Raw genomic sequence first — 24265 nt, 5'->3', positions numbered from 1 at the left:
CCACTAAGTACTCAGGTGTGCTCACTAGGAACCAGCTGGGAGCAAGTGCTTAACTTAATGAACTGGAACAAAAATGCTTCAGGGTCTTTGTAAGACAGGCTGGGGCCTTGGTTTGTCTGTAAAGGAACTGGTTGGCCTCACAAACATTTTCAGGGATTCCCATCCAATATGCACACAGCGCCTTGGTCAAGTGCGGAGTATTACCCTGCAATTAAAACGAAGTTCTTCCATTAATGTGAGGTTTAGAATTGTTCTGTAAATGATGTAACTGTTTGTTGTTTACTGAAGTTATCTGATCTTTCTAGAGCAACTCGGCAATCTAAAATGAATTGTGGGGTCTATATAACCATACTTGGGTGGGCAGTTCTCAGTCTGTATGGTACTGAAGAGTCAGAGCCCATAATATTTCAACACATGAATGCTCCCTTCCAAGCTCCAGGCTTGTCTTTCCTTCTGGCACCTCTTCCCCTCTTATGCCATTGACTGTTTCCAGACACTTTCCTATGGTAGTGTATTATGGTGAATTATTATGGTGAACAGGTGAATTATTCTGAATCGACTTCCACTGGGTCATGTCTCCATGACGGGATTGTCACTCCAGCTGAAGGACTGAAGTGGGAGAAATGGAACATAATGTACATTGCAAGCCTAAATATCTGAGGCTGAACTTGAATTGTAGCTGTTTGAACAACTGGGAATGCAGCTTGAACTGAGCCCAACCAGTGACGGAGCAGCTACAACACCTTGTAAATATAACCAAGTGGCAAATCAGTTTGAATATTTTCAGTGACCTGTCAACACATGGTCTGCAAGTGTGAGTTATTTGTGAGCAGTTTTGTGTAATGTATACCTGCAGAATTTCACAAAATGTTCAAAGAGAGATGAAAGGTGAAATGCAGTGAATAAATTATTCATAACAATTATCCACTTAGCTCTATTCATCACTGAGATGAGACAGAATTATTGACTGGACATGGAAACAAAATTTCATTTCAGAGAGATGATATTAAAATACCTGTGTGTTAGTGTAATTATGCTGTGACTGTAAAGACTTTACTATTCTGCAGTAAAATATGCCATGGGCATTGCTGCAAGATTGATATTCTCTATGGCTAGTAAACTGGATTTTTCCTTTAGCTACATAATGGAATATAGGTACTCCATTGATCTCCTCCTTTAGTGAGACAAATTTTTGCATATTTCCTTTGTTTATAATTGGCTGGTAGGCAAATACTGTGCTCAGCTGGATGGGATGGAGACTGGTTAAACTGGGAGTGGTAGATATGTAGGCTTTAAGAATTCTTCCTTGTGCTTGGATGTCAGTCTGCAGCTCCTGTGATGGGTGAAGAGAGTTCCTTCTCTCACCACTTGAATGTTCAGCATGTGAGTATGGATCCTGCTCCAGCTCTGAGTGTGTGACATCTGCACTGACACGTGAATAATCTGGCCAGGAGGTTGGGAAGGAGCAGTTCAAATGTTCTCTTTAGTGCAGTTTCCATCCACATACAACCAATGGTTTTAAATGGTTATTTTAAATGTGTATTTATGTTTCTCCTACATAGGGGATGCTTCCTTTACTCAGCTCCTTAGGTTTTTGAAACATTTTGCCCTTGATTTGCTTTGTAACAAAAGCAAATATGTACAAAATGAATACTAGCACGCCTAGTGCAGCACATGCATGGCTATTTATTATTGGCATGACCCTAATAATCCAAGTTTTACAAGAAATTGATATGTCACTGTGCTAGGAGCTGCTTTTCTGCAGAAGGATCTTATATTTCCTGGAGATGTCCATGGGCACTGAAGGCTGCAGTCCTCATAAGCCATTGGTGTATTGAGGCAGAAATGATTCTTCTCTCAGCCACTGAGTCTTCCCTGCACTGTGAGCTCCTTGCTGCCTGGTCTGTCTCCTGCAGGTGTGCTGGAAGCATGGGATCACAGAAGGGTTCAGCTGGTTCTGAACTCCTTGCCTGAGGGACAGCATCTGGATAAAATGAGTTGTCTGATTTTTAGCACTACAAATGGAGCATTGAGTGGATCCAAGCAGTTCATTTCAGATCAACACTTGAAATCAGTTGTCCTGGGCTTATTTTCAGAATGACATACTAGAACTGCCGTTTATCCAGTGCAGATGAGCACATATTGGTTTGTACTGGAAGGCCCAATTTGTTCCACCCCAGTTGAAGATGTTGCCCTAAAAACAGGAAAGGGTCACACAGACTGCAGCAACACGTTTGATGCTGGATTAGCTGAACTTTGGCTCTGGTTACTGCATTGCTTTCACTTACCAGTGGTAGACAGTCTTCCAGCAAAAAGCGGGGCTTTTCAAAATGGTAATAAAACCTTTAGTGCTCCATCATCATCATCTGGCAGGAAACAATGTCTAGATCAATCTATCTCCTTCTAAATCTTTAAAGAAACAAAATTTAAACTCATTTTGCCAAGGCCAAATGTCAATCATAAGAAAAAAATCTATATGAAATTTTAATTGCAAGATGTTCAGTGCAAATTTAATGAGTGAAATAAGAGATCTGAGAATTCAAGCATGCTCAGCTCATGCATAATGTTGACTTAAATTGGCTCTCTAGAGGTGCAGGGAATTGCGTTTTTAGAATTTACACACTGATAGAGCAAATGTACTGGGCCCTGTAGGTTAAGGTCATAAATCAGAATCATTTAACTGCCTTTGAGTGATTGCTACAGACTATAATGGTTGGGAGAACTGGCTTAATCTACAAGTGATCACTCTGCTTGGATTATTGAAATGCTACTCAATATTCATAAATCAGTGATCATTAATCCCCCAAATAGTTCCTGTCAGCTTTCTAAATAAATTTCCTACAGGCTAATTGAGATTGAAGGAGACTAGCTTGCACTGGTTCAGAATTAGGACAAATGAGTGCTTTGCTTACCTAGGATCAGAAAAACATCTATGGGGGAAATTGAACCATACTGGGTATGTAGGTGGCTGCTAAAATTGTCACATTTAAGCTGTTAACTGGAGAAGCCTTTCTTAGCAGGTTTTGCTCTCATGAGTTACAATGACTATAAAAAGACCTCTTTATTTTTTATGATGAAGAAATTTGTGTGCTAAGCATCAGAAGCAGCTTAAGATGTCAGTGGGTGGCATTCCTCACAGCACAGAGGGCAGGGACAGAGACACAAGGACCTTTTAAATTCAGATAGTCAAGGTTGGAGTTTCTTCTGCTGTGAAAGTTTTTTTCTTCCTATTACAAGTGCTTCCATGCAGGATCTGTTTATAATGGAGAAATGTTTATATTTTATTCTGTATTATTACTTAATTGCTTTGCTCGGTGTTACAGTTTGGTCAGTGATAAACTGTGAATACCCTTGTAATCTCTCAGGCTTCTGGTTAAACTCATCCTGAAACCAAAAGGCCTGGGAAATGCAGAGTTCAGGTCAACCCAGTCATTCCTTCTGACTTGAAACCTTTCCTGCCTTTGACTTTTTATTTAGGGAAGACCAAAGGAAATAGCAATAATATATTAAAAAATAAAAAGGCAATGGGGAATAGGAAAAATCAGGGTTTTTTAAAATTACTTTTTGTCATGATACAGCATGATGGCTGATTTTGCTGTGCAACAACATGGCACCCTCAGAAATAAAAGGAAAAAGAACATCTGTACAGAGGAGCCCCCGGGATGAGTGTGTGTGGGGAGCTGATCTCAGTAAAAGGGACTATAATGATTATATTTCTGAAATGATTGAGGCTAATAAATGTTGATATGTAAAAAGAAATGATCCTTTTTTATTAGTCCATTGGGGTGAGCTATAATTTTTTTATGTTCAAGCACTGATCAGAAATTGAAGTGACATATGGAATCAGAATTGAAATACAGCTCCGTGGAATACTTTGTCAGTAGGAAAAAATGCATATGATAAAGCTGCTGAATTTTTGGCATCAATTACAACACCAGCTTGTGAGCACTGGTGAGAGACATTTAGGCCCAGGTTTCAGCAGCATTGTGCTCTGAATGAATGGAGAATTTCAGATAACTGCATTTCCCTTTTCTGTTCCAAGTATGTGTGAGTTTTTATTAGACTGAATTGTAATCAGGAGCAGTCATTACATTTCTGCTTGGAAGGATAATTCCCAAGAATCTGAAATTAGAGTGAAATTCATGCTTTTACAAACTTGGAGCTTTTAAGCCTACCAGATTTTTCAGGATGTTTCACAGCTTGGTTCCAACGCTTATTTGAGAAGTGTAAATACTCTCCAGCCTAAACAGAAATGCCCAGGGGACTCTGTGTTCTGTTCTCTCTTGGCTGGAGCTGGTGTAAATGGTGTTACTCTTTTTTTGGAGGGCACAGCTGAAACCCAAACATCTCACAACTTGCCTAGGACTGTGGTTAAATACGATGGCTGATAAAATAAAAACCTTGGTGATGCACAATTCCATCCTGGATGACATTTTAGAATTAAATTATCCAGTGGCACTCCCTGAGCCTGGCATGTTCCGCAGGGAGGATCACACGGTACAACGCCTGTGTGAACACCTCCACCCAGAATGGCCCCAAGAGCTGAAAAACCCAGACCCAAACTTCCCTGGGACCCCAGCAGGTGAGTCCCTCTGGGGTCTGGAGGAAGAGTGGGTGCCATGGGTGGGAGTGTGGAGGCTCTGGAGCCGAAGGCAGTGATGGTGTGGACGGAGGCCTCTAAGGTGTGAACTTAAAGCATAAAAGGAAGGTTTTCCCTCACATAAAGATTGAAGGAAAAAGCTTTTCCCATAGTTCTTTGCACAACCATGTTACTGTACTCCAGTTGTATGTACCCAGCTGGCCTGTGGGCTGTACCTCCCCTTTTTACCTTATATGTCCTTTCTCTAGAATGTTCTCCCTTTCCTGCTTCCCCATTGGCCCCAGAGTGCTGCAATGCTCCGCCCCTGTGATCCCATTGGCTCTCCCTCCCCTGACCCCGCCTATGCACCACTTTCCCCTGTTCCTATTGGACCCTGGCCCTCAGCTCCACCCCCTCAAGCCTATATATACCCCTGGATCCTCCATTACTCTCTGGCTTTGTTCCTGGAGCCCTTCAGTGTGTGTGGCTGCTATAAACCGCACTGGAGCTCCATACAGAGACCCTTCCTGGCTCTCTGTCATCGCTGGGCTCTGTGTGGGTGTGATTGGGTGTGATGGTGTGATTGGGTGTGGTTGATTGATGGTGGCCTGCCCAGACACTTTCCTCTCTGGAGGCTCTTTTGGGAAGGTATCATCACCTGACCACCTCCACTGGACACCACCTGGGAGTGTCCCCAGCTGGGTGGACTCTTCAAGGAGTAGCCACGTGGTGGGAGAGCAAAACTGGCAGCAGGGCCTGGGGGTGTGTGGGACAGAAGGACAGGGAACGCTGTGTGCTGCCGCAAGCTGGGCACGAGTCTTGCCTTAAGTCTTCACAAGGGGAAGGTAAGTTTGCTTCCAGCCCTGGACTGACTGACTCGACTCACAAGACAAAGGAGGTTGGATTTCTCACCTCTGCTTGGGGCAGGAGGAGGAACTTTAAAGTGTTGTGTGTTCTGTGCTATTCCAAGCTTTTCTTTTTGGCAGGGAGAGAAAGGCAGGCCTGTTGTGCTGTAATAATAGTCACCCTCATTCTCTGAGGGTGCCATGTGTTGTGTTTTTGAGCCAAACATATTTCTGATGGTGTGATACCTAAATCTACTACCCAATATTTCCCATGCTTAAGTTTCAATAAAAGCCATTCCAAGTTGCCTGTATTCCAAACAGAGTGTGTAATCTCTTTATTATGCCTGGCCTGGCTTGCTGGGCACATGAATAAACCTGGCTGTGTGTCATGATGGCTATTTGTATCGCCTGACAATAATTGGAACAGAGGTAAATAAAATCAGTGTTTTGTCTTCCCTAAGATTGGACTCATCAGCAGATGGGGAATGCTGCCATCCTTTCTTTATTTTTGGCAAGGACCTTCATAGCTGACAGACCCCTGCTACAATGGAAAGAGATGGTTCAGTAACATTTAGGGAAGGACTAATAATATGGCAGTTATTTCAGCAATGCTTGGAATATGGTTTAATTCGATCATTTGAATGTATTTTTTAAAATCTTAAAGAAACCTGCTTTATTACCTGCCTCCTGGTTTGACATCTGTGTAGCAAAATGTGAGCATTTGGAATATGCAAACTGAAATCAAAGTGTAGAATTCCCTTTGAAGCTTGGATTCTCACACTTTTCCCTCCCCACCTTTTAATATTTGGCCTGCTGTAATTTTATTTCTCTGAAATTTTTGGTGTAATTGAAAGAGTGTTAAAGGAACAAAGCAAATATTTACATTGCACAAACACCACTTGATGTGATTAGTTAAAAGCAAGCTATTTAAAATTTAATATGTGTATTAAACATATGCACACACGGGTGAGCCAGTGGAGTAAGTTCTGTGTTTATGTGACCCAGAAGTTTCCAGGCTCTGGGAAGATTTTTGACAGTCTGACTTTGAGGTTTAAGGAGCAAACACACCTCTAATTCACTTGCTCCTGTGCTGCTCAGGGATCAGTTTTATCATCTTTAGGTCTTACACCTTCAGGTACTGGAGCTGCTGCCTGACTTGAGCAAATGGGTGACAGCCACAAGTTCCCTTTCCTGCTTTGCCTGAAGCTTGAGGAAATGTTGCTTTTATCTGTTCTCTTTTATGTTTGAGACAGAGATGGATGAGTAGGAGGGATGTGAGGAAACATGCAAGCTAACCCAGCCAAGTGATCCAAAAAACAGATCCTGGACGTGGAAAAGACATTGTTTTCTGGAGACAGCTGGCACTGACTGACCTTTTGAAGAGAGGGATGGTGATCTTTAAGAAAGTTGAATGATTCTCTTTTAAGCATTTAAAAATGACTTTGTGAAGTGTTTTATGGCAGATTAAGATAGGATAAGCAAGATCTTCGATTTTTCATACTTTTTTTTATTTCCTTGATGACTTTTACCAGCAATACTAGGGTATGGAAAACAGCATTTAACTAGTCCCAGGAGGCAATGAAATCAATGGAATTAAAGTAAATAGAAGAAAACCTCTCCAGATCTAAATCTCATGGTTTGTGCAAGGTTCTTTCTCGGCTCTTTGATGGATAAGTACTACAGCTCCTCCACTTCTGGGCTTCTGACCACTTTTCCTGGTCTCTGTGGTCCAAGAGGTTGTGAAGCTTCAGCACTGAACAGCATTTTGGGGCTCAATTCTGACAGTGCCTCACCCCTCTGCTCAGGGGAGGTTGGAAACGGTATTTTTTATTTAAAACTGGTTTATATATATAATTTTTAGTAATATAACTTTAAATAATTTTAAATAATATATTTTTTAAACAACAGCAGTAATTTCACCTTGCCATGCTCTTATAAGGGTCACCCATGAAATGCCTTGACCCCTTGCAGCAGGGATTGTCCCGAGGTTTGTTTTGTGCCAGCTGTGGTGGTTTTAGGAAAGACTTCGCTTGAGCACATCTTCAGAGGTGACACTGAAATGTCAGAGGGAATCTCCTTGTGGTTTAGGTCCCTCATGACAATCACATTGTGCAGGAATCTTCTTGAAGCATCCACCATCCAAAAAAGAATTTATCCATCAGGGAAACAGACATCTTTGTTATGGTTTTCACAATATTCTTATTATAATAGTCTAATACGGCTTCTGGGGAACTGAAGGGTCAGGATTCACCAAACCTGATCTGTTAATTAAAGGAGGCAATAATATTTAATATATATTATAAAGCCTGTTGCAGTAAATGGCTGGATTAAAAGAGTATCTTAACAAAATCGTGGAGCACAGAGAAGGAGCCATGTAGTGTTTTTGTACTGGATGCCTCTTTTTCTTATGATCCTCTTTTAATGTGGCTTTGAAAATTGCCCAGCAGTACAGCATTATTTGGCTTTGCTTCAAATGCTAAGACACATTTTCTTTTTTTTAACCTAAAGGACACCTTTATATGGAGTATAAAAATCACAATATCACAAGTAAAGGACCATTAACTAAGTGTAATGCTGGGGGGGAGGTATGCTTTGAACATTGTTTCCATTATTCAGAACAGATCAAGATTCAGCCCAAATAGAAATGAAAGGCTATTGAGGAAACGTTGCAAATACCTGAAATTCTAACTTTTACTTTGCTTTTGTTAACTATGTGTCATTAAGGAAGAAAGGAAAATTGTTAAGAGGCTGTGCCATTGCAAGTGATACAACCATGACCCTGTCTTAAGTGTCAGCATGTGTGAAAGTCCATTAGTAGTCACAAAATTCCCTGAACTTTTAAAATGTTTTTCTTTGATACATCAAGCTAAAAGGAGTAACATATTCTTGAAAGCACAAGAAAACTTCAGGTATTTGCCCAATATTAATCACATATGGGGTTGTATTTCTGCCTGATGATAAAATGATGTAATTGTGTCTCATGGAAAATGGTTTCTTACCACTGAGGGATTGTTAGATTTTACAAATTCCATGCTGCTTTTGATTGGTTTGGAAGGTAAGGGAATTATAGAAATGTACAAGTGTAGCCTTAGGCTCATAGTGCTGACTTCTCAATAACTCATTCCTAGGGGCTTTATTTATCAATTTTTAGATAGTATACTGGTGAACTTTTGAACATTTCCCCTCTTTGGTGGTGTTGCCAGGCTGTCTGACTTTTGTTCTAACCAAATTTTACCCAGCACACTAGGCAGAAGCTCACTTCATGAAATGCTGGAGATAATGTTTTACTTTATTTTTGGGACTGTTCAGTGCTCAACCATCAGATAATGGCCATTTGAAGATGTTTTTGAAGCACTAGACATTTGTTCTTGTTCATGAATGTGAATGTGTGGGGCTGATTTTATTGAAATTTGACCTAATTTATGGTTTGTCAATTGGCTGTCCACAAAGTACAGTCAACCAGCAATTCCTTTGGGTACAGCATTCCAGCACATTCTGCTACCAGTTTTGTAGAGAGGGAATGCTGATATTTGTTCTTTCCTTACCCTTTCTAGAGAGCAGATGTTTGTGCTTTCTCACAAGACCATTGCTTTTCAGTAGCTATTTTCTTCTACTGTGATAGTTTAAAAAAAAGAAAAAGTGGGGAGGGGAATTATTATTGATTTAAGTTCTTCCCACATGTTTGTATTAACAGAGAAGAAAATACAATAAAAGGTGGAGGTGGAAATCAGAGATGGCTTTTGTAATTGCCTACTCACATCATAAGGATTCTTACTCTGACCTATGTATTCTTAATCTTTCTTTTCAATATGTGGATGATGCTCACTTAAATGGATTTTAACTGAAGCAGAATTCTCTACTTAAGAATAGTAGAAAAGTTGACCATTATCTCCAATTTTCACAAGGTTTGGTTTCAGATGCTGGTGGAGTTTCACACACAAGTTGTGTGTCAGGTGCTGCTTGGTATTTTGGGTGCTGTCCCATGTGTAAGGGGACTCCTGTCAGTGTGGTCACTGCTTGATGAGGATCACTGCTGCCTGGGAGGAGCAGACCTCTCTGCTCTGTGGCTGGAGCTCAGAGCCTTGGGCAGTGCAGAGCTGTCACTTCACTTGCTGCTCATATTTGTACAGCTCTTGAGGCTCAGAGTCTGTAACCTGGGCTCCAGTGATGGTGTTTTCTGCTATTTATCCTGTGGCACATGGAGAAAATCATCCTTCAGTGGTTTGATCTGCTCCTGAGAATATTCCTTGGTGGTGAATGAGCTTTTAAGTAGTGTCTGAGGAATATGCTGCAGCTGGGCTGAGTTATTACATCTTTGTTGACTTGCAACCTGAAATCTATATCCTACTGAGTCCTGCTGTGGAGCCATCATCTCTTTACCTTGGGATTATTGATTGCATTAAAATTCACTTTGTACTGCACACAGACATAGGGTACTGATTACTTTTGTCCATGTTGCCACTTGGAAATGTTATTTATGTGGGATCATTTCCAACATTAGTGCCAATCTGGAAAGCAGGATGTTTTATCTTTATTTATTGAAAATCTTTATACAAACAAGTTGCTTACTGAGAGAAAATACTAATTCAAAGGAGCAACTTGCTATCCTTATTTATTTAATTTGTTTTGGTGCTTCCTCTTCAAATGGAGAAAACATCAATATAAAATGACTTTATGGCAACCCTCAAAGTTTTAAGTTAGTTTAAAACTTTTGGGTGTTTCTTCCCCTAGCACTGCTGAAAGAAATCTTGGGGAAGAAATAAATAATTTGGTTTATTTTTAACTGATTTCCCACCTCAGCCTCAATGCTTAAGTGCATGTGCATTTTTTTTCAGTGCAATACAATTTGAATTAAGAAATGAAAGCATTTCACTTATGCAGTGACCAACAGAACTAAATACCCTTTTAAAAGTAGATGAGTAGGGTTCACGAACTCCAGTCTGATATTGTTGGTTGGTTGGGGTTTTTTCTCCAGGGGTGTGTGTTCCTTACAAGCTTCCCACACTTAATTTGCTCATGCATAACTGTCATCTCTTGCTTTCAATGACAAAGCAAAATTTGTTTCCAAATTCTGCTTTCAATTCTGGGCACAAAACATTAGAAGCACAGAGTTTACTGAGGCTTGGAACCATTTATGCATTTTGTATTCTTATTGTAACCAATCTTTTGAATGAAAATTTATTTCTTAACCAGCTGGAACACAAATACCAAAAAGTGTTTTATTTTAGGTTCATAATGGTGGCAAGGCAGAAGACAGGGGCATGAAACTACAGCAACTTCATTTTGATAGTATGCAGAACAGAATCCATTAACTGAGTCTCAGGAGTCAGGCTCAAGGACCTCTTGATTAAGAATTAAATTACAGGTATGATTTACTAAATTTGTGCTTGGGGAAAGAAGGATTTTGATGATGATATGATTGGTAAACTACACATTTCCTCAGCAACCTATTAAAGTTAATGGGAATAGCAGAATGGGAAATGCAAAATACTTCACAAAACTTAGGAAATAAGTTGTCTTGTAAACTAAGCCAAAAATCTGTGTCAGTAACTTCCTTACTGAAATAAACCCAAGGGGAAGGTAAGGCTGGTTTGCAGGGTCTGCTTAGCATTGTCCATGAATTACAAATCCTGTCCTTAGACAAGAAGAGAAAGGGAGAAAAGAAGGAAAGAAAAGGGCAAGCAGCTCACATTGGTCCTCTGCCATTTTCTGGCTTTCTTTTTGTTTTGTTTCTTTTCCAAAGCCCATAACTTGAGGTCATTTTGGGATTAATTGAAGCTAATGTCTTCACTTCAAAGCAGCACAAGACCAAGCCAAATGTACATGCATAGCAATTAAAGACCTGGCAAGGTATTATGGATTGGTTTCTAGAGCAGCAGCTTTCTCCCTGTGCTCTTCCAGTTGTTCAGGCCTTTGATGTGCTTCAGAGCACAAATAGCAGGGCCTGTGCTTAAACAAAGGAGCATTTTAGCACTTGATTCTACAGAGAGTGACTGGTGTGCTATTGTTAATATTTTTAACTGTCTGTAAAATTGGAGATATTATGAATCTGGTACGACTGGCTACAGGAGAATTCTGTGGATAATGAAGAAGATTGCAGGGGGCAAATTGAAAGACTTGGTTTTTATATTGTGTAGCATCAGTATTCCTTTAGTGCTAACAAAGATGAGGCCAATTTAGTATAAATCTTCAAAGCAACATGTGTGAATTTATCTGTCCAGTGCTCATTACAGTTAATGGGAATCATGTGGCTGGAACTTTGCAAGTGCTTTGAGAGTGCTCCTTTTATGGTTATGTTATAGACCCCCATGTTAGCTGTTTTGTTATTATTTTTATATTGCTCCATTTGTTTTCTTGACACTGAAAAAAATCAAAACACTAAACTAATTAAAAACTGCATCACCCCCTCCAGTGCTGAAATGGAGCAAAATACCCATTTTCTAAAGTAAATAAAATATTGCTTATATGTGAATCAACTTGAGACACAACATGGCTCTCTCCTGGTTTAAATCCCAGTAGTTTAAATCCCAGTATTATAAATCCTAATGCTTGTTGCTTGCTAATTAAGGTGAGCCTAACTGGAAAGTCAAAATGTTGTTCCACACATCCATGTTTCAGTTTTGATCTCACTGTGCATCAGTCACCATGTGTGGTACAACATCTGCATTTCTTCATGGGTATCCTGAAGGGGATATCATCTTTAAGGAATCTGTAGGGAAGAAAAAGAAATAATGAAAACAAGAAGTTATAAGGCAGGTGATGAGCATCAAAGTGCACCTACACAGATGAAAGAGTAAATTGATAGAAGTTTCATTTTAATGAATTTTTTGATTGTTAGCCTATAAAAATCTATGAATAGGCCTATGTTTTGTTATGGAAAGGAAGATTTTTTTTTTGCCCTGCCATTTGAAATGGGATAAATTAGAGAAAATTTTATAAAATTGCTTGAAGCTCATAAATCATAAAAAGCTTTCAGTCTGGTGTTAGGTGAAATACTCTGGGTTTTAGGTGAAGGAGATGTTTTGGTTTAGGCCAGCAAGGAGATGGTCAGTGGTCTGTGCCCAGTGAGTGGATGGTAACTGCCTTTGTTTTCTCCCACAGCCTTGTTTAGTGGGAGCTATGTGAAAAATATCCTGCAAATCCTTCTTCTGGAACATGAAACACCCCTCTGAGTTTCTTCTGGTGGTTCTGTGAGTGTTAGGCATTGTGTTTTGGCTTCTTTTTGTTCAAAAATGTGAGTACAGCTGAATAGGGATCTTCTAGAAGTCTAGAAGTAAAAAATCTTTGGAGAAAGATCAGATCAGAATGATAATGTGATAGTATTAATAATTTCAGGTAAAAATAGCATTAAACCATGCAGTTAGCACATCTTTCCAAAATTAATGTTGGACATATTGCTTCTTTAACTTAAAATTAATCTTTCTTGAGTAAAGCGATATTATAAATTATTCTTAGACCCTGGTCTGCATAAATTCAATCCCAGTTAATTTATGTATGTGAGCAGTTCACAAAGACAATGGTGTAAATTAAATCTAAGGACATACTTGTGGGAGGGGAAGAGTTTGAAGCAGCATTTCTGCTGCTGTCCAAGGCAAGGCATTTCTGCATCGTGGTCCTTAGAACTGGTTCATGAATTGATCCAGGATCAAAGTGATGGCTCAGTTTGTGTAGGGCCATGCCTGAGACCCAGAAGGACTCTGATACAGCCTTAGGAGAATAAAAAGAAGACTGAAGAATATTCATGCCTTCCCACAGTAACCTTTAGTTTGAAGGTAACCAGTAAAATGTTTCAAATTAAAAAAAAAATATAATTAAATATTTTGTTACTTCTTTTTCCCCAGATGGCATTTCCACTCTTATTGTTCAATCCAAAATATTCTTGGTGGACGTATCTGGCACATCTGAGCTGTGCAGTGAACACAGCTAGAAGGTTAGGAGGCTTATTTTTGCTCTAAATTGATGCTGACAATTTTTTTTAAGTAAGATTGGGATTATACATACTGGAGATGTATCTCTGGTGAGATACATACTGGATTTGTAAATAGCACATACATCTAGGCACAGCCAAGTCAAAGCAAGACTCCCTCACACCTCTGTGTGACACACTGAGCAATGGAGGGGAGTTAAATGTGATCCACACCAAACCCTTCCAGACAAAAATGAGGCTGAATGATAAATTTTGATTTATTGTAGTTACTGCTAGACGTCTTTGCACTTTTATTAAAGCAAATTAAATGGCTAATGAAATCCCTTGACCCCTGCAATGTTTGTGCCAGCCTGTTGTTATTTTCAGGCTTGTTTTTGCTGACTTGCTGCCGTTGGTACGGGCACGATGTGTTCTGTGACCCTGTGAGCTCTGACCTGTCACAGATGTTAAGGAACTGCTTACAAAAACAGAGTTCAGATTCTCACTCTGATTCACTGTCTGGATGTGTCAACAGAATGAAAAAAAATTTTGGAGAACTCAAATCTGCTCCAAATTGAGGTAAGAGCATTGTACTAACAGCCCAGTACTTTTTTTAATTTAAAGATAAGGGCAAATTATTATTTGCCATGAAAAAGCCCCTCTCTCGTATCTTACTTGTAATAGTCATAGTCCTGATATTAAGTTTGCCATAAGGGATGTTGAGGAAAATTTTGTTGTGACTTTATCTTCAAGTAAACCAAATTAAAGTCACCCAGCTTGAAAAGGATCACTATGGTTACCTGGTTTAAAGGCAATCATTAATAAAGGAGAGAAAATTGGAGCTGAGTGAAGCAGTAGAAAAGGTTAGACTGGTGTTTTTCATCAAATTTGAACTTCATGTTTTGTTCATTAAGTATCTGTTTTAGGGATGCCACCTTAAAGGTTATAACTAGAAGAAACCAAACTTAAAAAGAAGTGTTAAAATACTTAAAAATTTTAAAAAGGACAGCCTTTCTAGGGTAAGGGTCTGGATGGAGTCTAGTTAAGGTTTAGAGGGGAAGATTTTCTCCCTTTAATATTTTGATAAAAGATAATTGGATTTAAAATGGTTGCAGTGTCCTTCTTAAATCACATATGTTCTGATTTTGCTGCCCTGTTCTTTTTCATGGTGCATTACATATTCACATGGGACCAGAGCCTTAGAAGCAAGGAATCTGAGCTTGAGCTGGAGCTTGATTTAAAACCCAATCTTAAATATTTTAATTTAAGTCAGCCAACATATAGCTTCCAATCCCAGGGTGGAATGTTGGCTTTTCAAAAATCATAAATACACTTGCACTCTCTGAAGTTGGGAGAACTCCTTACACTGATATTATGGTTTGTGGTGACAGCCACTGGCCGACACAAAGCCCTCAGTTCTCATCTGCATAAAATGTATTCTGGTTATTTTTTTCTGGGGTGATTTTTATTTGGAGTTCAGAGGAATTATGCCAAAGCTGGCTGATGGCCTCAATTTATGCAAAAGGAGCTTTTTTGCTTTGAAAAAATAAGGGTAAACTAAATATTGGCTTTCATATTAGCCTACTTTATTACTTAAAATAGATGAAAAGCCTTTTATACAACTGATACATTAGATTTTTTTTCTGGGGACTCCTAACTAAACCACTCAATTTCACTTTTTCTCTGTTGCAAGCCTCAATCTCTTGTGCTTTGCTTGACAGGAATTCTCCTTGCTCCCCATGTAAAATAGACATAATTTAAAGCCACTTTATCATTCTGAATTTTAGAGTTACATCTCACAAGAGTGGTGCCATTGCAGCTGTGATTCAGAGATCTGTTTAAAGATGTAAGGGTGGCAGGTTTTGTGTTCACACTTGGATCTCAAATTTTGCAGTAGCTGGACAAATAGAGGGAGTAGCTGCCTTTTCTGAGGAAGAAGAGCTATAGAATTATTTTAAAGAAAATAATGCTAATTAATTCTGCTTTATTTTTTTTAAAATTATTTGGAAATTAGTGTATATGGTGGATCTAATATGCCAGTAGAGAAGTAGGTATTCTTCTCTTCTTTCTGTATTTTAACCTACCTGAGGATGTTCTGTGACACAGCCATAATGGCAGCAGGTGTTATAGTCTTGTGTTAATAATTGATTAAAGCATCCCCCAGCAAGCTCTTACTGTGATGGATTTTATCAGTGCTGTGTGGTAAGAGGGTCCCCACATGGGCCTGGACACCAGAGCAGTTTGGGAAGTCACTTGTTGTCAATAACCTGGGGATTTTTTGGAGGAAGGATGGAGGAGGAGGTGGGCTGCGAACTGCAGCTTGAAGCTGCTCTGTCCAAGTGAGGGCTGTTAGAGATGGAAATCTGGCAAGAAAAGGGTGCCTGGGATGAACCAAACAGTTCATCCCAAACATGAGGAGTTGCAGGGGAGGTTGAGGGCGCTCATCAGATTGCCAGGGAGATCAAAATGCTTCGAATCCTCTTGACGAAGAAAAGCGTTAAGTCTCAACATTAAAAATAGATGCTTTTTATCTTGTATATGATACAAAATCTCTTGTGATATGGTATTTTTCTATTATACTTTAGCAGCTCTGAGGAGTCGTGGATTAGGCCTGTATCACAACAGTAATTCACAGGAGGCTGTGTTTTGTCTTGCTGTGACACCAGCTACTATTGTTTTTGATCTGCAGCCTCTGAAGAGGGATGGTGCGTCTTCTGTGGGAGGTGTTGTGAGTGCAGATTAGTTAGACAAGTGCTGGAGTGAATGCATAAGTAGTGATTTTGCATAATGAGGTATGTGAAATCCCAGTGGAGGTTGTTAAAACAGATAGACAGCCTGTGGTAAACAACAAGGAAGGTAGGCTTTGAAAACAGATGGCTTTGAAAACCTGGCAAATGACTGTTCCATACTTAAAAATCAGTTTTGTTAGTGGAAAATATCTTATTTAAAAAAAAAAAAAACCAAAACAAACAAACAAAACTGAAAATGCTTAGGCTGCGTATTTTCACGAACCTGAATGTGTTAATAAAGTTGTGTGGGGAGCCATACATCATCTGTCTTTCCTGCCACACGTGAGTGTGAGAGATGGGCTGCCCGGCTCACGGCGTTCTGCAGCGATCCATCAGCTTTCCCTGTGCAGCTGCTCCTACCTGGTGGTTATGTTGCTCTTCATTATCACTTGGACTCTCTCTGTGTCAGTACTTTTCATTGGGAATCTAATCGTGCACTCAGAGGTTTAATTTGTCTTGAAAGACAGAGTCTGAGTGAAATGGGAATACAGAGGAATATTTCTGCTGGTTGGAAAGGGCACTGAAAGGCCCATTGCCATTTGAATGACTACATTGCTAAGGTTGGGGCTGGCCAGGAGATGAGATGCTGTTTTGGAACTTTAAAATGGAGCTATTTTCCATGTCTTTCACGCCTCTGGCACAGGCAGCAGGAGGTGTGAGACTGAGACCGACCTTCTTGTCCCATGGTTGTTGTAGTCCCAGTGAGACACCGTCACTCTGGCTGTCACCTGCCTGGGGTTCACACTCTGTTCTCTCCTGCAGGCTGACCTGGGACAGCAGCAGCTCCAAAGCAGTTCCTGCAGTGTGCCAGAGGCCAGCTCAGGGGCTCACTCGCCAGTGCTGACACTGTTAAAGACCTTCCCCATGGCCTGAACATGAGACCATTTCAGTCAAATAATGCTTTTTCTTTCCTCTCCCAGTGCAACTCCTAAAAGCTTTCCTTTGTCAGTGTAAGTTACCCTACAGCCTGTGGGTAAATCAAATGTGTCATTTTCTTGCTTGTTTTGGTGGCTCCCTTCAAACAAGGAAAGGCCAGGGCTCTGTGGGCTTGATTGAAAGATAGTGCAAGTGGTCCAGTTCCCCTTTGGAAAAGATCCCAAATGCAAACAGGGGAATCCTCAGTCCCCAACTTCTGCTGGTAAAAAGGCAAGTTCCTACCATTTAAGAATGAGAAATGGGTCATCCTGTGTTCTGAGAAAATCAGGGACCCGGGCTCTTGTCAGACACTTGCCCTTGTGTGCTAACTGTGACAACAGCATTCCTGCTCCAGGGATGGCACTGTGTCCTGTTAAATCCTGGCCCTGGGGCCAGAGAAGGACAGCTGCTGGCCTCTGGCCTGCTTTTCATGAAGTAACACTGCCCAATACATTTTTCAAAAGCACTTCAGGTAATGCACTGAAAACTTTCAAATTTTGAGTATTTTGGTACCTAAATAAGAGTTGAGCTGTTCCAAAAAAAATCTCACACCAGCTGTCTCAAAACCCATTTTCTGTGCTGCAACAAGATTGTAACAAATGTCTGTCCCAGATCTGTGAAGTTCTTCCAGAATATTCGAGAAGGGACAGTGTCCTGTCATTCACAGGTTACCAATCATTCATCCCTGAGCTGAAATGGCAGAAATCCCTGAGTTTTGATATTTCAGCTGCAGGGGTAGCAGGATGTTTCCTCTCTGAGCCTTCTGCAGCTGTGTGAGGATGAAAAGCAGGGGATGTCTGGGATATTTCCCAGCTCTGGGATGGCTGTTAGGAATGTTTATTGCACACGGGGGCAGTAGCACACCGCAGAGCTGCTCAGGGATATTTAGTGTTCCTTAGCTGGCGGTGGGTTTGACAGATATTGGCAAGAAATATTAACTTACATCCAAGTTTGTCTTAACTAATAAGTGATGAGCAAAGAGAAGTTTGTATTTGCTGCTTTAAAATGATATTTATCCTGTGAAGTTTTTTATTCCAGCTTTGACACGTGGTCCCCTTCATTGTTTTAAGTGTTGCAGGTGCCAACAGAAGCCAAAAGTGGGAAGACTGCTCTTGAGAGCAACATAAAAGTGTTCTTCTGGTCTTTGGAATCAGTACTTGTGTTACATTGCCCTGTTTTGTCTGTGCTCCTTTTTTAAACTCTTTTGGATGTATTTTCTGTGATACAGTTAGTGGAAAAGTTGTTTTACTTTTTTAAGGAATAACCAAGTGCTTAAGTGCTTTCCTGGATCCAGGCCAGAGCTAGCATCTTGCAGAATAGAGCCGATGACAACTCATTTCATCCCAAAAATCGCAGTTTTCTTCACAAACTCCAGTAAACAAAGTCTCCTGATAGCCTGTGAGTCCTGGAGCAGCGGCAGTGTCCTGGCTTTCCAGATGGCAACAAGCGTGGTTAAATGACTTGCTCAGGGGAGTTGGTGGATGAGAGAGGCTGGGCAGATGCAGGAGGCAGGCTCTGGGGAGGATTCTTCTGCCTGGCTTTATTGCATCTTCGTTATGTTTGTGTCTCTGCCTGGGTGCTGTGATTGGGCCACAATTGCCCAAATCTGTCTGTTCTGTGAGGTGTGTTCTGAAAGTACATCCAGAGCTCTGGGGGAAGGGGGAGAGTGGCTGTAGGTGCTCCTTTTTGGGGGGGTTTGAATGACACCACCTTGCTCCAGACTGCTGGCAGTGAGGAGGTGCAGAATGGTAGAACTGGTGCCTTGATATGCCCAGTCACCTCTGAATCTGGACGTGCAGAGGGAAATAATGGAAAAAAGAATAAAAGCCAGAAAATGAACAAACAAAACCACTGAGTAACATTTTTTTATCTTTGTATTTATGAGTTGTGTTAGCATTAGTAACTCTGGAATTAGTAATTCAGGAACTCACCTGAAGCAATTATGCAGGGACTTCCTAACAGTATTTCATAATAACACAGGTAGTTACACAGGGATTATTTAAAAATAATACATTCTCTGTATTAATCATTGGTTGCTATTGACTTGGTGACAGGTTGCTGTTGGTGCAATGAACTGTGGTGTAATTAGTAGCAAATAGGACCCACGCATGCTGTGCTAATTATTTTTGTGTGAACCCAATTCATTGCTAATATAAATAGCAATATTAATCACAGCCAGTATCAATATTTATGCAGTGTGCTTCCATTTAAGTGCAGCTGTAGACAGCAACACTTGTACATGTACAGAGAGAGGAGCCAGTGTTTTCAGTCACACCATGATGTGCTATGTCCATACTCTGACAATTGCTTAGGGCAAACAGTATGGGATGTGACTCCAGGCTGCTTCTCTGCAGAAACCCCATGTCCTCAATAGTAAACTGGACTGCACTCAGAGGACACATCTTGTTCATTTTTCCTTCCTCCCATTTCTGACCACACTGGCTGTTAGCACCTTTGGCCTGTGACTTGAAGGGTGCTGGGTGTTTGTGAGGGTCTGGGTAGGAGCAAGGATCACGTTCTGTTCTGTGTCTGTGGAAATCTCTCAGAGGATGGGGCTCATTTGGGTGAGTCAGGGTCATCTGTCTCTCAGTTCCTCATCTTTAAAAGACAGCTGTCATACAGGTGGGGAACAGTGTCAAAAGGAACACTCAACTGCCCCAAGTGAGGTTTCAGTCTGTTAAATAAAGCCAGGAGAGTCCATCTCGATGCCAGTGTCTTGAGTGCATAGATCCAGCTGCTTTGCTTGTTCCAATACTTCTGCTGGCAAGCAATCTTTCCTCTTACTTAATGGATTTCCCAACTATTGCCTTTAATGAGTGCCATGGATGGTTTCTGGTTTAGCCTTATGCTGACTGTACACGTGTTCTGAAAAGAGTCAGGTTGGGCTGTGCAGGTGAGTGGTGTGAACGGGGCTGGCTGTACATACTGCAGCACTTGTGGCACTTGGAGGAGTCCCAGGGCTGGGGAAAGCAAAACTGCAGATTAGCCTGTGATCCTGACCCTGGGCAGGGATGTACAGTGCATGCTGCAGAAGTACACTCAATAAATTAGACGGTGATGTATGGCACAGTACATCACATTCTTGAAGGTAAGGCATATATACTCACCAGATAATGTGGAGCACGTGAAGTATTGAATATATCAAAGGAAGATTAATCTTTGTCTGGGAGTAACCCTGCACATTTTCTGTCTAGTTGAGTCAATGCAATATAATTTAAAATGGGAAGGAAGTGTGTGTGCATCTGGATATGGACACAGGAGGAATATGTTTGTGTGTGTGCTAGGGGATTTCAGGGTACACATCTGAAATATTTCCCCCCATTATTTCACAGAAGAAAATGTTCTCTTCACATTGAAGGTCCTTTTCCTAAATGAGGATTAAGTGTCCCTTGGGACAAGTGCTGCAGGACCCAGGAGGTACAGCATGTCCCAAAGAAGGTCTGCAGACAGGTGAGTTTCACTCTTTCACATCTCACCATGGGAAGCTGTGGCTGCTGTGTGTGCTGGGTCACCAGTACCCTTCTTGACACTACAAGTGGAAAATCCAAGAACAGAAACTGTCAGAGTGTGGCCATTTGGCAAATATCTGCTCAAAAATGGCTATTGGTCTGTGAAGGTGCCTGGGACTGAAAGGTTGGCTGAAAATTTCCCATCTGTGTTTTGTTTGTGTTTAAGGATTGATAGTTTGTGGAGTTACAATTGCTACAACTATTTTCACCTCAAAAATTTGCATCTGCTATGTTAACATGAAAAATTAAAACCTTGGTACAATGTATGAAATGATGATTAATTTACAGCATTTATCTTGGCTTACTAATCATTCTGTTTTTAGCTGATAATTTTATTTGTAATCTCCAGAGTTAAATTGCCATAAAATACCATAGTTACAAAGACATTCATGAGCAGTTGAAAGGATATGACACATTGTAATTTAGGAATTAATGCACACGTTAAAAAAAAAAAGCCAATTCATGAGAAAGCTGCTAATACATGTACATTGTAGGAGAAACAAAGCAGGGGAAAAAAAAATCTGCAAACCAGAAGATAAGCACATGAGCAGTGCAGCTGTGCCACTAAGTGACAGTTTAAAGATACAGTGAATTCCATCCCACCATCTCTGAACAAAGAGCAACAAAGGGCAGAGAAATGTAACAATCACCCAGCCATGAGCATGAGCAGTAGCAGCTGGGAAACACTGCCTGGCTGTGACTGAGCTCTGCTTTGCTGTCTCTTGAAATGTGGGCAGCTACAAAATCCCGTTCAAGGGCACTGAGACACAGCACTGCCAGTGCAGGAGCACTGGGAAAGGTGGCAGGACTTGTGGTGGCAGCTGATGCACAGCTGTGAGCAGCATTTCTAATCCAGTAACATGCTCCAGTAATGAAACCCATCCCTCTAATTAAAGGTCCTTCTTGTCATTTATTCTTTTCTCATAAATTCCCACCCTCTTTCTAGGGAGGGGAGGTGTACACTAGGCACTCCCACACTGTGTGCATGGCAGCTGTGAGATGATACCTGAGCTGGTGGTGCTGTGCAGAGTGGGGTCCTCACCTTGGCCCCAGACTGAGCCAACAGGGGGGTGTTTTTCTTCCAGGCACTACAATTCCAGTGTGTAATGTTTTCCAAAGGACTGACTCAGGAGAGGAGGGACTAAGGATTTCCCTCTATTTATTTGTAAGTCCCTGACACGAATGGTTCTTTGAAGTGTTTTTAGGATGCTGTAGGGCAGCTCTATCTCTCATTTAAAAATATATTTTGAATCACAAGAAACTTTAGATGTGTGTGTTCATAACAGAACATATGAACTACCACTGCTAACACAAAGTCAGCTTTGTCAAGCTACACCAGGGTTGCCATTTCCCTTCAGTCCTGTGGTTGGGGACCTTTTAGATTAAATTCATTAGTTCATGGTAGTTTTGAGATGTAACATAAGCCTCCAAAGGCATCTTAAGCTTCTCTTTTTTATTAAAATTAAATCTTCCCTTGGCATTTCTCTAGGCACTTCTCCACTCACAAATAAAAGGGACACTGCTGAAGGATATTCTGCTGCACACTTAAATGCCAGCAATCCAATTAAAGAAATGTTTAACCTTTTGTAAATAAAGCTATGGCTTGTGCTGGCTTTTGGCTAAAGGAAAAAAAAAAAATTAACTAATTTATTATTAAGCTTCTTACTCAAGACTGATGTATGTATTCATGATATAGTTTATAGCATTATAAGGCCAGAATATATTAAAATTATTCTGTCCTGGAAGGTCAGCTGGCTGCAGATTCTGACACTCTGCTCTCGAGTCAGCTCCGCTCAGTGATGTTGTTCTTCAAAGCCATCCTGGAATCTTGCAGTCTCTGGACACAAAAGTCCTGATCCAGCTGTTAGATGTGTCCCAACACTTTCTTACATTTCTGGTTTTTGAACATGGCCTCTGTTAAAATGAGCATATTTTTCCCATTGCAAACAATGCTCATGGATTTTGATAGGAAAGTGTTCAAACTCTGATCTACCTTGTTCTAAGCCTTAGTCTAAAAGCATTTTTAAAGCTAAACAATTGATTCCATATCTGGATGTTGATTTTAGACTATCCCTAGATGACTCAACTGGTGTAGAAGACTGTTATAATTGATCTCTGTTAGTTTGGTGGGATATTTTTTTAACCAAACTTACAGCTACTTTCTCTTCTATCCAGTTTTTTGACCAAACAACAGTGCAGGAGGATTCAGGAAGAACATCTCAGGGTTGAATCTTTTTTTTCAAAGGAAAAAATGTCCTTGAATTTCCTGAGTGCCATGAATCCCAAAGGACTGTTTTGATGGTGGCAAAACATTTCCATGGATGGCATTGCTGGCTCCAGGCCTGGTGAATCCCTGCTGCTCTGGAAATTCCCCAGTGCTTGTCTCACACTCAGCCCAGGGTGCTGCAGGCTGGGCTCCTCAGGACCTGGGCTTGGGGGTAACACAGATCTCCATGGCAGCTACACTTGTGCTCTGCCAGCTGGCTTATTCTTCTGTTTGTATTGCTCCTGCTTGCAACTTGGCATCACGTTTGGGAGCTGGGTTTTGATTTCTGCTTGCTTTTTTTTTTGATGTTGCTATCAAGGCAGATATATTTTCTTTTCCTTGTACACTATAGAAAAACCTAAAGCTTCTTAAAAAAAAAATTTAAAGCAATTCAGCTTTTTGAAACTGCATAATTGAAGAACTCTGAAATAATTGGCTTATTATAGTGCACCCATAAAAATGAATTTGCATCTCATTTATGAACTATTAGATTCCTTATTACATGCGACTGATTGTTCTTAATGTGACTTGCATATAATTTAGCATTCTTTACTCATACATTTTGTAGCTAAACACTGGGGGAGGGAAGTTCATCCCAAAATCATAGCAGCAGAATGTAGATTGTGGAGCAGCCGCAGACTGATCTTGCATGAAGTGCTCTCAGTTTGTCTCTATTCCCCTCACAGTGCTGAGATGCAGAAACCCCAGATCAGAAACTGATTTTTTCCTGGCCTCTTCCCAGGGCTCAGTCTGGGTGTGCTCTCACCTGAGCTCACCTGAGTGACAGAGGGTGGGCAGGGACCTGGTGCTCAGAGCCTTTGGATGTGGGGGAGGATTGCTGAGCAAACACTTCCCAACTGCTGGGCTGGGACACCCTCATGGATCCAAAATGCTGGAATCACTTCCCTCTATTCCTACCAGAGCATTCCCTACCTCAGAAACAGGACACCAACACAGCCTGGAATCACTGAATCACAGGAATCCACAGGAATCACTGCTTCCACTGTGCTTCCAGCAGCATTCCCTCTGAGCAGGGAATTAGTCTGAGCAGGGCTTCAGGTGGTCATAAAGCCCAGCCTTGCTATCCATGACTCCACTTGGACTCAGAGGAAGGGCAAAACAAAAGAACAAAAATGAAGCAAAATACAGGGGTCACTTTGTGGAACTGAAGAGGATTCTGGGTTGGGTGAGTGTAGAAATAATATCACAAAGTTGAAGTGGCAAGTAGGCACCTTGAATGAAATCCTGCAAAATTACTGAACAGCAATTTCAGAATATTTCATTTACTGTAGGAAGTGGCAAAAGAAAGTGCAAGTTCATTTCAATAGATACAAAAAATGCTGTGGTCTTTATAAGAGATGTTAGCCTCTCTTTGGGCACAGGAAATTAAGAAACCACTGATGGTAAGTATTCAGCAGGAGCAAGTGTAGTGAGCCTTGGGTCATGGGTTTGAGTA

At 40.8% G+C, this 24265-nt stretch overlaps 1 protein-coding gene and 1 long non-coding RNA gene across 21 annotated transcripts in view; one reads left to right on the top strand and one right to left on the bottom strand.

Moving 5' to 3' along the window:
• Positions 1 to 24265, top strand: part of LOC111937640 (uncharacterized) — a 72108-nt gene that overhangs the window by 10395 nt on the left and 37448 nt on the right. For 2 of the 20 annotated variants that reach the window (XR_015278324.1, XR_015278326.1), the window contains exons 1-3: positions 5005 to 5424; positions 10653 to 10789; positions 20367 to 20484. The gene's annotated coding sequence lies outside the window, so the exon portion shown is untranslated. Of the gene's footprint in view, positions 1 to 4996; positions 5425 to 9274; positions 9330 to 10652; positions 10790 to 12525; positions 12659 to 13265; positions 13355 to 13700; positions 13910 to 16881; positions 18883 to 20366; positions 20825 to 21628; positions 21709 to 22718; positions 23285 to 24265 lie in introns of those variants that run through there. The other 18 variants (XR_015278335.1, XR_015278332.1, XR_015278330.1 and 15 more) reach the window with 18 other exon arrangements.
• On the bottom strand, positions 1667 to 4896 carry LOC111937643 (uncharacterized). The gene is made up of 3 exons (XR_002868700.2): positions 4829 to 4896; positions 2289 to 2409; positions 1667 to 2194 (listed from the first exon to the last, which is right to left on the bottom strand). It is a non-coding gene; the product is annotated as an uncharacterized LOC111937643 (long non-coding RNA).

Source organism: Cyanistes caeruleus, chromosome 21, assembly GCF_971803275.1.
Source record: "Cyanistes caeruleus chromosome 21, bCyaCae1.hap1.1, whole genome shotgun sequence".
NCBI lineage: Eukaryota > Metazoa > Chordata > Aves > Passeriformes > Paridae > Cyanistes > Cyanistes caeruleus.
Note: the sequence above shows the minus strand (reverse complement) of the source record. Positions and strands in the feature narration are given on the sequence as shown.